We start from the raw sequence: 15,332 nt of genomic DNA on the forward strand, positions 1-15,332 counted from the left end.
ACAAAATTTTCTATAGAACAACAATTTTGACAAAAATGTTCTATTGAAATAAAATTTTGACAAAATTTTCTTTAAAAATAAAATTTTGACAAAATTTTCCATAGAAATAAAATATTGACAAAATTTTCTATAGAAATAACATTTTGAAAAAATTTTCCATAGAAATAAAATTTTGACAAAATTTTCTATAGAAATAAAATTTTTAAAAAAATTTTATAGAAATAAAATTCTGACAAAATTTTCTATAGAAATAAAACTTTGGCAAAATTTTCTTTAGAAATAAAATTTTGACAAAATTTTCTATAGAAATAAAATTTTGACAAAATTTTCTATAGAAATAAAATTTTGACAAAATTTTCTATAGAACAACAATTATGCCAAAAATGTTATATTTAAATAAAATTTTGACAAAATTTTCCATAGAAATAAAATATTGACAAAATTTTCTATAGAAATAACATTTTGAAAAAAAATTTCCATAGCAATAAAATTTTGAAAAAATTTTCTATAGAAATAAAATTTGTAAAAAATTTTTATAGAAATAAAATTCTGACAAAATTTTCTATAGAAATAAAACTTTGGCAAAATTTTCTATAGAAATAAAATTTTGACAAAATTTTCTATAGAAATAAAGTTTTGACAAAATTCCATAGAAATAGAATATTGACATAATTTTCTATAGAAATAACATTTTGAAAAAATTTTCCATAGAAATAAAATTTTGACAAAATTTTCTATAGAAATAACATTTTGACAAAATTTTCTATAGAAATAACATTTTGACAAAATTTTCTATCGAACAACAATTTTGACAAAAATGTTCTATTGAAATAAAATTTTCTTTAGAAATAAAATTTTGACAAAATTTTCCATAGAAATAAAATATTGACAAAATTTTCTATAGAAATGACATTTTGAAAAAATTTTCCATAGAAATAAAATTTTGACAAAATTTTCTATAGAAATAAAATTTTTACAAACTTTTCTTTAGAAATAAAATTTTGACAAAATTTTCTATAGAAATTAAATTTTGACAAAATTTTCTATAGAAATAAAATTTTCACAAAATTTTTATAGAAATAAAATTTTGAGAAAATTTTCCATAAATAAAATTTTGACAAAATTTTCCATAGAAATAGAATATTGACATAATTTTCTATAGAAATAACATTTTGAAAAAATTTTCCATAGAAATAAAATTTTGACAAAATTGTCTATAGAAATAAAATTTTGACAAAATTTTCTATAGAAATAACATTTTGACAAAATGTTCCGCAAAAAAAAACTTTTGGCAAAATTTCATCAAAAACTTCAAAAAAAAAGTTTTTTTTAGTTTGGTAGATTTTTCGTAAAATTTTCTTCAAATTTTGGTAGATATGTTTCGCCACGAGTGGCAACCGTGATCACGACTAACTTTATTTTTGAATACAATAGATCAAAATGCTTTTGTAAGCTTCTAAACTATAAATCTGTCAGCTGTCAGACGAGCGATATTTAAATAATAGTAACCTGAAATAGGTTGCACTACATATCAGCCACCTTGTAGTTATGCCGTAGAGAAGCATAGACATGTAAATGTCATATAAAGGAGTATTATTTATGAACAGTTTAAAGCAAATGTCACCATTTTAATTACTCGACATTTTTCACACACACACAAAGGCAAACTGCCATATCTTTAGGGGGCAAATTGACATGTGTATGAGTATGTGTGGGTGAATATTTTCTAGAGCTAAATGTAATGAAATTCTAGAGCTAAAGCATAAGGACAAATATGTAGATGGCATTTAAAACCACTAGCAGCTTAGAAGAGCATATGAAACACGTACACATATGGATGGATGATAGAAACATTCACACACACACGCACACATACAGCTATATTACCATTTTGTAAGTATTCGTGTATGCATTTAATAATGATTATTGTACACCAGCATCCCATTGTATAGAACAAAGACTTTACTGGGATATTTATTTACCCACGTGTGTGTGAGTGTGTGTTTTGAGTGTATGTGTGATGTGTATTTTGTATGAATGACATAGAGACAAAATATATGTGGCCTATTGTATAACAGCAATTATTTGTGAGCAGCCCCACTACTTTGATATGTACGTAAGTGCTTTTAATTGCCCTTCTCTAAAACTAAAATGGCAAACATAATGCACACACCCACACGCACACGACATAAGCAATCACACACTCACTTGGATTTTTGTCAATCTACCAAAAGCTACACATTTGCCTTCTCTCACACACACCCACTCTCCTTATGTAAGTCCTATTAGAACTCATTAGTAACATAGAAGGACCATTGTGTGTTATGTTAACCATAAATGTCAACTTGCTCTTAGGACCTGCCATTTTTACCTACTCTTGTGAGTGACATGGACGAGTATTGAATATACAAGCTAGTTGTCTAACATATGTGAATGATGGATTCATATTGGACTGAGGCAAAATCTCTAGTGGGTCGACCTTAGTTTGCTCAGCCAATAAATTAAATATTGGGATGAAGTTCAAAAATGAAAAACCAATAAAGGACATGACCAATTTTCCTGACTTTGCCACAATCGGTAGATTTCTACCAAAAATAGTAGATTGTTTACCGTCTGGTGTTTTGCAAAATAGTCCTCTGCAATTAAGAGGTACTTCACAAATTTTTATAGAAATAACATTTTGATACAATTTTCTATAGAAATAAAATTTTGAGAAAATTTTCTATAGAAATAAAATTTTCAGAAAATTGTCTATAGAAATAAAATTTTCAGAGTTAGGTCGAAAACCTCTCATTTAATATCATAATTTATTATGGTTTTAAATTCTTTAATAAATAAATAAATGAATAAAATTTTGACAAAATTTTCTATAAAAATAAAATTATCAGAAAATTTTCTATTGCAATAAAATTTTCAGAAAAAAAATATTGACAACATTTTCTACAGAAATAAAATTTTCTATAGAAATAAAATTTTCTATAGAAACAAATTTGTGATAAAATTTTCTATAGAAACAAATTTGTGATAAAATTTTCTATAGAAATAAAATTATCAGAAAATTTTCTATAGAAATAAAATTTTCCGGAAGTTTTCTACAGAAATAAAATTTTCAGAAAATTTTCTATGGAATAAAATTTTCCGGAAATTTTGTACAGAAATAGAATTTTTAGAAAATTTTCTATAGAAATAAAATTTTCAGAAAATCTTCTATAGAAATAACATTTTCCGGAAATTTTCTACAGAAATAAAATTTTCAGAAAATTTTCTATAGAAATAAAATTTTTAGAAAATTTTCTATAGAAATAAAATTTTCAGAAAATTTTCTATAGAAATAAATTTTTTTTTGAATATTTTCTACAGAAACAAAATTTTATATTTCATGTTAGCCTGATACCGAAACAGGCAATTAACGTCCAAATGCATTATATCTAATTTTACAATTATTAATCGAGCTTTGAGGACAGATTTAGATTAAGGAACATGATTAATAGAGTCATTGAAAAGAAAACGCGAAATACAAATATATACACGCCAAACAAATTAGCTTTCTAAAACTAAATTTCGTGTTGTTGCATTACTGTGTAACAAAACGAAATAAAAATAAGATTAAGGGACTTGTAGTTATATGAAAAGATGATGTACAGTGGGAGAAAAAATGATTCAATTTGTACGAGGAAAATTCCCAAATGTTTTCTCCATAAGGAGTTAGCATAATAAGCCCAAAATTGAGTTATCTCTCCCAGCCAGATCTATACTAAAGGCTGTGGAAAGATTCAATCGCCCAAATCGAAACATGTACAGTCCAGGCGTGTATAGATTTGTATCTGGCATTTTCTTTTCAGTGACTCTATTATCATGTTCCTTAATCTAAATCTGTCCATAAAGCTCCATTAATAATTGTAAAATTAGAAACAAAATTTTCAGAAAATTTTCTATAGAAATAAATTTTGTAGAAAATTTTCTATAGAAATAAAATTTTGACAAAATTTTCTATAGAAATAAAATTTTGACAAAATTTTCTATAGAAATAAAATTTTGACAACATTTTCTATAGAAATAAAATTTTGACAAATTTTTCTATAGAAATAAAATTTTGAATAAATTTTCTATAGAAAAAAATTGTTCTATTAAAATAAAATTTTGACAAAATTTTCTGTAGAAATAAAATTTTGACAAAATTTTCTGTAGAAATAAAATTTTGACAAAATTTTCTATAGAAATAAAATTTTGACAAATTTTTCTATAGAAATAAAATCTTGACAAATTTTTCTATAGAAAAAAATTTGATAAAATTTTCTATTGAAATAAAATTTTCAGAAAATTTTCTATAGAAATATAATTTTCAGAAAATTTTCTGTAGAAATAAAATTTTCAGAAAATTTTCTATAGAAATAAAATTTTCAGAAAATTTTCTATAGAACAACAATTTTGACAAAAATTTTCTATAGAAATAAAATTTTTACAAACTTTTCTATAAATATAACAGTTTTAGAAAATTTTCTATAGAAATAAAATTTTCCGAAAGTTTTCTACGGAAATAAAATTTTCAGAAAATTTTCTATTGAAATAAAATTTTCAGAAAATTTTCTATAGAAATAAAATTTTCAGAAAATTTTCTGTAGAAATAAAATTTTCAGAAAATTTTCTATAGAAATAAAATTTTCAGAAAATTTTCTATAGAACAACAATTTTGACAAAAATTTCCTATAGAAATAAAATTTTTACAAACTTTTCTAAAGAAATAAAATTGTGACAAAATTTTCTATAGAACAACAATTTTGACAAAATTTTTCTATAGAAATAAAATGTCGACAAAATTTTCTATAGAAACTAAATTTTGACAAAGATCTCTATAGGAATAAACTTTTAACAAATTTTTAATAGAACTAAAATTTGGCAAAATTTTCTATAGAAATAACATTTGGCAAAATTTTCTATATAAAATAAAATTTTCAAAAAATTTTCTATAGAAGTAAAATTTTCAGAAAAGTTTCTATAAAAATAACAGTTTTAGAAAATTTTCTATAGAAATAAAATTTTCCGAAAGTTTTCTACAGAAATAAAATTTTCAGAAAATTTTCTATTGAAATAAAATTTTCAGAAAATTTTCTATAGAAATAAAATTTTCAGAAAATTTTCTGTAGAAATAAAATTTTCAGAAAATTTTCTATAGAAATAAAATTTTCAGAAAATTTTCTATAGAAATAAAATTTTCAGAAAATTTTCTATAGAACAACAATTTTGACAAAAATTTCCTATAGAAATAAAATTTTTACAAACTTTTCTAAAGAAATAAAATTGTGACAAAATTTTCTATAGAAATAAAATTGTGACAAAATTTTCTATAGAACAACAATTTTGACAAAAATTTTCTATAGAAATAAAATGTCGTCAAAATTTTCTATTGAAATTAAATTTTGACAAAATTCTCTATAGGAATAAACTTTTAACAAATTTTTAATAGAACTAAAATTTGGCAAAATTTTCTATAGAAATAACATTTGGCAAAATTTTCTATATAAAATAAAATTTTCAAAAAATTTTCTTTAGAAGTAAAATTTTCAGAAAAGTTTCTATAAAAATAACAGTTTTAGAAAATTTTCTATAGAAATAAAATTTTCCGAAAGTTTTCTACAGAAATAAAATTTTCAGAAAATTTTCTACAGTAATAAATTTTTTAGAAAATTTTCTATAGAAATAAAACTTTTAGAAAATTTTCTATACATATTAAATTTTGGAAAAAAAATCTCTCTAGGAATAAAATTTTAACAAAACTTATTATAGAAATAAAATTTGACAAAATTTTCTATAGAAATATAATTTTCAGAAAATTTTCTAGAGAAGTAAAATTTTCAGAAAATTTTCTATAGAAATAACATTTTTAGAAAATTGTCTATAGAAATAAAATTTTAACAAAATTCTTTATACAAATACAATTTTATCATAATTTACTATAGAAATAAAATTTTCAGAAAATTTTTTATAGAAATAAAATTTTGACAAAATTTTCTATAGAAATAACATTTGGCAAAATTTTCTATAGAAATAACATTTGGCAAAATTTTCTATAGAAATAAAATTTTGAGAAAATTTTCTATACAAGTAAAATTTTCAAAAAATTTTCTATAGAAATAACATTTTTAGAAAATTTTCTATAAAAATAAAATTTTGACAAAATTGTTTATAAAAATAAAATTTTGACAAAATTTTCTATAGAAATAAAATTTTCAGAAAATTTTCTATAGAAATAACATTTTTAGAAAATTTTCTATAGAAATAAAATTTTGACAAAATTGTTTATAAAAATAAAATTTTAAGAAACTTTTCTATAGTTGGTTTCTCAAAAAAAAAAAATAAGTTTTTGGTAGTTTTGTGGTAAAATTTTCTCCGAATTTTGGTAGACGATTTTTGGCTCGAGGGGTACCCCTTGCTCCCAATATAATTTAAATAGGTTTAATTTAATGATAACAAATTATTTTATTAAATTTCATGATTCCCCAGAGACTATTTATTTAGTGGTTCCAAAGCATTCGTTTTCTATTAGTACATGATGCCAATATTGCAGCCATTTTTGCAAAAAATGCTATAATTTCTTATTTTCTTAAAAGCCAATTTTCTTTTGGATGGCATGAAAGTGTCAGAACCATTCGAATTCCTAAATAATATGCCATTGCATATTATTTAGGAATGACTGTCTTCCTTTCATTTGAATACTTAGGTCCCTAATGAGCCTCATTTATCACTGACTGATATGACAAATGCTATTTTTATTGGTAATTTCAAAAGAAAAATGAAAAAACATTGAAAACTTATTTAATATTGCACACCCATATTTGGCCTCAACGAAATGTGACAAATTAGCTTTATATTGGCAATTTTAGAAATATAATATTCACTTATTTTCCCTTGGGTTGAAGACAACAAAAGCGTCCTTCTTGTGTACCCTTTCCATAACAGCCTTACTAATTTTGAGTCCTTTTCTTCTTTTTACAGATATCAAATGACTTCGATGCTCTTTGGATATCCGTGACTTTGTATTTTTATTTTCTTTTTTTCGCGGCATTTATTTTGGCTTGTTTTTCCTACGTCAACCTTAAAGGTAAGTCAACAAAATGAGACGTTTTTTTCTTATTCTTTAGTGATAATTTATAACTCAATTTCCACGAGTACAAATAAATCCAAACAAGGACCTTTTTTTTAGTTACATTTACCTTCGTTTTTCAATGAGGCAGCAAGAAATAATCTCAGTGCGATCCATTGTCATTCTTAGTCTGATTAATGCTATAATAAAATGCCCTTAAGAAATTAAAGTGAGACGGGTAAAGAAGATTTTTATGGAGTGGTTTGGGGGAGGGAAAATACCGTCAATGATATATCCTATTGACAATCGATGAAAACGTGACTTAATTTCTTTGGCCTCTACTCTCATGCATAGGGAGCATAGAGGCTTGAGGTAAATTATCACACCACAGCTGTAAATTATGCTACATATTTGTCCCCCTTTTGTATTTCACGATGCTTTGACAAACATCCGATGTTTAAGCTTAAGGATGTTTTTTTTTGTATTTTTTCGGGTGAGTTCGTATGTGTGTAAACAGACAACAAACTCAAGGAAGGAAACTCTTCGAAATCAGAACATCTAACAAGAAGTCTGGATGAGCAAAACAAAAGGAAGCAATTTACTCTCTTACATATGCACGCAAAGAAAACATACCTTCTTCCGAAACGAAATTTTAGACTATCGAAATTCGCTTCCAAAGAAAATTTTTTAGAAGCAAGGGAAGCCATTTGGAGAAGCTTTCAAACACATAGAAAATGTCCCATAGCATAGCTGAGAGTGGATAATCCAACGCAGAATTTTAACCAAATTTTCTGCAAAAAATAAAATTTTCTATGAAAGTAAAATTGTCACCAAATTTTCTATAGAAATGACATGTTGACCAGATTCTCTGTAGAAGTAAAATTTGGAGAGAATTTTCAATAGAAATAAAATGTTGACAAAATTTTCTATCGAAATAAAATTTTTACAAAATTTTCTATAGAAATAAAATTTTGACAAAATTTTCCGAAGAAATAAAATTTTGACAAAATTTTCTATAGAAAATTTTCTATAAAAGTAAAATTGTCACCAAATTTTCTATAGAAATAACATGTTGACCAGATTCTCTGTAGAAATAAAATTTGGAGAGAATTTTCAATAGAAATAAAATGTTGACAATATTTGTTATCGAAATAAAATTTTTACAAAATTTTCTATAGAAAGAAAATTTTGACCAAATTTTCTATAGAAAGAAAATTTTGACCAAATTTTCTATAGAGAGAAAATTTTGACAAAATTTTCTATATAAAGAAAAATTTGACCAAATTTTCTATAGAAAGAAAATTTTGACCAAATTTTCTATAGAAAAAAAATGTTGACCAAATTTTCTATAGAAAGAAAATGTTGAACAAATTTTCTATCGAAATAAAATTTTGACCAAATTTTCTATCGAAATAAAATTTTGACGAAATTTTCTATCGAAATAAAATTTTGACAAAATTTTCTATAGAAATAAAATTTTGACAAAATTTTCTATCGAAATAAAATTTTGACAAAATTTTCTATAGAAAGAAAGTGTTGACCAAATTTTCTATAGAAAGAAAATGTTGAAATTTTCTATCGAAATAAAATTTTGACAAAATTTTCTATCGAAATAAAATTTTGACAAAATTTTCTATAGAAATAAAATTTTGACAAAATTTGCTACAAAAAATGGTAGCAAATTATCAGAAATACAATTTTGACAAAATTTATATATAAAAATAAAATTTTGTCAAAATTTTCTATAGTAATAAAATCTTGACCAAATTTTATTTAGAAATAAAATATTGACAAAATTTTCTATAGAAATAAAATTTTGACAAAACTTCTATAGAAATAAAATTTTGACAAAATTTTCTATAGAAATAAAATTTTCTAAAAAATTTTCTATAAAAGTAAAATTGTCACTAAATTTTCTATAGATATAACATGTTCACCAGATTCTCTGTAGAAATAAAATTTGGAGAGAATTTTCAATAGAAATAAAATGTTGACAAAATTTTCTATCGAAATAAAATTTTTACAAAATTTTCTATAGAAAGAAAATTTTGACCAAATTTTCTATAGAAGAAAATATTGACCAAATTTTCTATATAAAGAACATTTTGACCAAATTTTCTATAGAAAGAATATTTTGACCAAATTTTCTATAGAAGCAAATGTTGACCAAATTTTCTATAGAAAGAAAATGTTGGCCCAATTTTCTATAGAAAGAAAATGTTGACCAAATTTTCTATAGAAAGAAAATGTTGACCAAATTTTCTATCGAAATAAAATTTTTACAAAATTTTCTATAGAAAGAAAATTTTGACCAAATTTTCTATAGAAAGAAAATTTTGACCAAATTTTCTATAGAAAGAAAATTTTTACCAAATTTTCTATAAAAAGAAAATGTTAACCAAATTTTCTATAGAAAGAAAATGTTGACCAAATTTTCTATAGAAAGAAAATTTTGACAAAATTTTCTATCGAAATAAAATTTTGACAAAATTTTCTATAGAAATAAGATTAAAAAAAATCTATAGAAATAAAATGTTTGCCCAATATTCTATTGAAATTTTGAAAAAATTTTCTAAAGAAATACAATTTTGACTAAATTTTCTGAAGAAATAAAATTTCGACAAACTTTTCTATAGAAATAAAATTTTAACAAAATTTTCTATAGAAATAAAATTTTAACAAAATTTTCTATAGAAATAAAACTTCGACAAAAAAGAAATAAAATATTCACCCAATATTCTATTGAAATAAAATATTGACAAAATTTTCTGAAGAAATAAAATTTTGACAAAGTTTTCTGAAGAAATAAAATTTTGACAAAATTTTCTATAGAAATAAAATTTTGACAAAATTTTCTATAGAAGCAAATGTTGACCAAATTTTCTATAGAAAGAAAATGTTGGCCAAATTTTCTATAGAAAGAAAATTTTGACCAAATTTTCTATAGAAAGAAAATGTTGACCAAATTTTCTATCGAAATAAAATTTTTACAAAAATTTCTATAGAAAGAAAATTTTGACCAAATTTTCTATAGAAAGAAAATTTTGACCAAATTTTCTATAGAAAGAAAATTTTGACCAAATTTTCTATAAAAAGAAAATTTTGACCAAATTTTCTATAGAAATAAGATTAAAAAAATCTATAGAAATAAAATGTTTAGCCAATATTCTATTGAAATTTTGACAAAATTTTCTAAAGAAATACAATTTTGACTAAATTTTCTGAAGAAATAAAATTTCGACAAAATTTTCTATAGAAATAAAATTTTAACAAAATTTTTCTATAGAAATAAAATTTCGACAAAAAAGAAATAAAATATTCACCCAATATTCTATTGAAATAAAATATTGACAAAATTTTCTGAAGAAATAAAATTTTGACAAAGTTTTCTGAAGAAATAAAATTTTGACAAAATTTTCTATAGAAATAAAATTTTGTCAAAAGGTTTTATAGAAATAAAATGTTGACCAAATTTTTAGAAATAAAACCTGTCAAAATTTTATTTCTACAAAAAATGTTGTCAACATGTCAAAATTTTCTATAGAAATAAAATTTTGACAAAATTTTCTATAGAAATAAAATTTTGACAAAATTTTCTATAGAAATAAAATTTTGACAAAATTTTGCATAGAAATAAAATGTTGACAAAATTTTCTATAGAAATAAAATTTTGACAAAATCTTCTATAGAAATAAAATTTTGACAAAATTTTATATAAAAATAACATTTTGACCAAATTTCATATAGAAATAAAATTGTGATCAACCTCAACCTCCATACACTACCAAGAAATTAATTTCAAACAATCAAATACTGAAAATTTTTCTGAGTGTAATTACACCATGGCTGAGAGATTTCAGTTGAAATGTTATTTGCAGATAAGAAAAAGTTTTCTTTTTTTCTTCATTTGTACATCCTTCCTTTGTTGAACGCACATTGTCTTGCTCTATACACACACTTGTCCTTATGCTCCTGGTGTTTAGGAATTAAGTGTAGAAAAAAAGTAAAAACCATACGGTTATTCCTGGATTTTTTTTCTCATCATGTACATATAGCGCACATAGCTTTCCAGGAATCTTTAATATTTTCTCAATGGAGTTGATAATATTGAAAAAAAAATCAGGACAAGGTATTTTTTCTTCCTTGGCTTTTGTATGAAAATGATTGAATTTTTATGAAGATCAGAAAAAGTTTAGTAAACACAAAAAATTTTGATTTTATTTTTCATTTGAATTTTTTTTACAAGTTAAAAAGTTATTTAAAAAACGCTTTTGGCATAAGATATAAATACCAACCAAGGGAACGTAATATCCTATGGAGATTATTGTTAAGAGATTCTATAAGTGCGAAAAACACAAACAAAAAACAACAAAGTGCTCAGATTTCATAAAGATTTTTTGGGCGTATCTGGGGGATGGTAGCACAAATTCCATATTAATGTTGGAACTCAGGTGTTCTTTTAGGAATATTAATTAAAATCATAAAAAGGTGCTAATTTCGGGCTATAGGGGATTCAATTTGTGTGGAGTTCTTTCAATGTTTTTGATGAAAATTGATGGTGGAATTTGTTACAAACAACAAACTAAAAACGGTGAAACCCCTTGACAAAATGTTTTAAGATTTTAAAAGTTTATTTCTATAGAAAATTTTGTCAACATATTATTTCTATAGAAAATTTTGTCACAACTTTATTTCTATAGAAAATTTTGTCAAAATTTTAGGTTTATAGAAAATGTCAAAATTTTATTTCTATACAAAATTTTATCTCTGTGGAAAATTTTATCAAAATTTTATCTTCTAGAAAATTTTGTCAAAAAATAGAAAATTTTGTCAAATTTGTATTCCTAGAGAAAATTTTGTAAAATTTTTTTCCTATAAAAAATGTTATCAAAATGTTATCCTGTAGAAGGTTTTGTGAAAAGTGTATTCTGTCAAAATCTTATTCCTTTAAAAACTTTCGTCAAAATGTTATTCCTAGAGAAAATGTCAAAGTTTTATTCCTATAAAAAATTGTCTCACAATTTTATACTATAGAAAATGTGAAAATGTTATCATATAGAAAATATTGGCAAAATTTTATTCCCATAGAAAATGTTGTCAACATTTTATTTCTATAGCAAATTTTGTCAACATTTTATTTCAATGTTGTCAACATTTTATCTCTATAGCAAATTTTGCCACAATTTTATTTCTATAGAAAATTTTTGTCAAAATTTTATTTCTATCAAAAATTTTCTCTAATTTTATCCTAGAAAAAATTTTGTCAACATTTTATTTCTATAGAAAATTTTGTCCCAGTTTTATTTCTGTAGTAAATTTTATCAAAATTTTATTTCTATAGAAAATTTTTGTCAAAATTTTATTTCCATCAAAAATTTTCTCTAATTTTATCCTATAGAAAATTTTGTAAAAATTTTGTTTTGATAGAAAATTTTGTAAAATTTTTTGTCCCCAGAGAAAAATTTGTCAAAATTTTATTCCTATAGAAAATTTTATCAACATTTTATTCCTATAGAAAAATTTATCGACATTTTATTTCTATGGTAAATTTTGTCAAAATTTTATTCCCAGGGAAAATTTTGTCAACATTTTATTTCTATAGAAAATTTTGTCAAAATTGAATTTCTATCCAAATTTTTTTCTAATTTCATCCTATAGAAAATTTTGTAAAAATATTCTTTTAATAGAGAATTTTGTCAAAATTTTATTCCTAGAGAAAATTTTGTCAAAATGTTAATCCTATAAAGAAAGTTGTCAAAATTTTATCCTTTAGAAAATTTTGTCAAAATTTTATTTCAATAGAAATTTTTCTCTTTTTTTTTCTATGGAAAATTTTGTCAAAATTATATTTGTATTGAAAATTTTGTCAATATTTTATTTCTGTAGAAATTTGGTCAAAATTTTATACTATAACAAATTTTGTCAAAATTTTATTTCTATCTAAATTTTTCTCTAACTTTTTCGTATAGAAAATTTTGTCAATTTTTTTTTCCTATAAAATATGTTGTCAAAATTTTATCATGTAGAAAATTTCATCAAAATCTTATTCCTTTAAAAACTTTCATCAAAATTTTATCTAATTTTATCCTATAAAAATTTTTTGTTTTGATAGAAAATTTTGTCAAAATTTAATGCCATAGAAAATTTTGTCAAATTTGTATTTCTAGAAAAAATTTTGTCTACATTTTATTTCTATAGAAAATTTTGTCCCAATTTTATTTCTGTAGTGAATTTTATTAAAATTTTATTTCTATAGAAAATTTTTGTCAAAATTTTATTTCTATCAAAAATTGTCTCTAATTTTATCCTATAGAAAGTTTTGTTTTGATAGAAAATTTTGTCAAATTTTTTTCCCCAGAGAAAATGTTGTCAAAATTTTATTCCTATAATGAATATGTCAAAATTTTATCCTATAGAAACTTTTGTAAAATTTTATTTCTAGAAAAAAATTTGTCAAAATTTTATTTCTGTAGAAATTTGTTCAAAATTTTATACTATAAGAAATTTTGTCAAAATTTTATTTCTATCAAAATTTTTCTCTAACTTTTTCGAATAGAAAATTTTGTGAAATTTTTTTTCCTATAAAATATGTTGTCAAAATTTTATCCTGTAGAAAATTTCATCAAAATCTTATTCCTTTAAATTTTCTCAACATTTTATTTCTATAGAAAATTTTGTCAAAATTGAATTTCTATCCAAATTGTTTTCTAATTTCATCCTATAGAAAATTTTGTAAAAATATTCTTTTAATAGAGAATTTTGTCAAAATTTTATTCCTAGAGAAAATTTTGTCAAAATGTTAGTCCTATAAAGAAAGTTGTCAAAATTTTATCCTTTAGAAAATTTTGTCAAAATTTTATTTCAATAGAAAATTGTCTCTTTTTTTTTTTTTTCTATGGAAAATTTTGTCAAAATTATATTTGTATTGAAAATTTTGTCAATATTTTATTTCTGTAGAAATTTGGTCAAAATTTTATACTATAACAAATTTTGTCAAAATTTTATTTCTATCTAAATTTTTCTCTAACTTTTTCGTATAGAAAATTTTGTCATTTTTTTTTTCCTATAAAATATGTTGTCAAAATTTTATCCTGTAGAAAATTTCATCAAAATCTTATTCCTTTAAAAACTTTCATCAAAATTTTATCTAATTTTATCCTATAAAAATTTTTTGTTTTGATAGAAAATTTTGTCAAAATTTAATACCATAGAAAATTTTGTCAAATTTGTATTCCTAGAAAAAATTTTGTCTACATTTTATTTCTATAGAAAATTTTGTCCCAATTTTATTTCTGTAGTAAATTTTATCAAAATTTTATTTCTATAGAAAATTTTTGTCAAAATTTTATTTCTATCAAAAATTGTCTCTAATTTTATCCTATAGAAAGTTTTGTTTTGATAGAAAATTTTGTCAATTTTTTTTCCCCAGAGAAAAAAGGTGTCAAAATTTTATCCTATAGAAACTTTTGTAAAATTTTATTTCTAGAAAAAAATTTGTCAAAATTTTATTTCTGTAGAAATTTGTTCAAAATTTTATACTATAAGAAATTTTGTCAAAATTTTATTTCTATCAAAATTTTTCTCTAACTTTTTCGAATAGAAAATTTTGTGAATTTTTTTTTCCTATAAAATATGTTGTCAAAATTTTATCCTGTAGAAAATTTCATCAAAATCTTATTCCTTTAAAAACTTTCATCAAAATTTTATTCCTTTAAAATATGTTCTTAAAATTTTATCCTATAGAAAATGTTGTGAGGATTTTATCATATAGAAAATATTGTCAACATTTTATTCCTATAGAAAATTTTGTCAAACTTTTATTCCTAGAGTAAATTTTGTCAATATTGTATTCCTATGAAAACTTTCGTCAAAATTTATTCCTAGGGAACATTTTTTGCAAAATTTTTTTCCTATAAAAAATGTTATCATTTTTTTTTTTTTTGCAATAGAAAATTTTGTCAACATTCTATTTCTATAGAAAATTTTGTCAACATTTTATTTCTGTAGTACATTTTATCAAAATTTTATTCCTAGAGAAAATTTTGTCAAAATTTTATTTCGATAGCAAATTTTGTCAAAATTTTATTTCGATAGCAAATTTTGTCAAAATTTTAATTCTATCAAAATTTTTGTCAAAATTCTATTTGTATCAAAAATTTTTGTCAAAATTCTATTTCTATCAAAATTTTTTTTTAATTTTATCCTATAGAAAATTTTGCAAAAATTTTGTTTTGATACAAAATTTTGTCAA

General features: G+C 22.1%; 1 protein-coding gene across 5 annotated transcripts in view; it reads left to right on the forward strand.

Annotated features, from left to right (window-relative positions):
• LOC142223555 (beta-1,4-glucuronyltransferase 1) overlaps positions 1 to 15,332 on the forward strand; it is a 313,449-nt gene that overhangs the window by 151,882 nt on the left and 146,235 nt on the right. For all 5 annotated transcript variants that reach the window (XM_075293434.1, XM_075293436.1, XM_075293435.1 and 2 more), the window contains one exon: positions 6,994 to 7,099. The gene's annotated coding sequence lies outside the window, so the exon portion shown is untranslated. The remainder of the gene's footprint in view (positions 1 to 6,993; positions 7,100 to 15,332) is intronic.

This window comes from Haematobia irritans, chromosome 2, assembly GCF_050003625.1.
Source record: "Haematobia irritans isolate KBUSLIRL chromosome 2, ASM5000362v1, whole genome shotgun sequence".
Lineage (NCBI taxonomy): Eukaryota > Metazoa > Arthropoda > Insecta > Diptera > Muscidae > Haematobia > Haematobia irritans.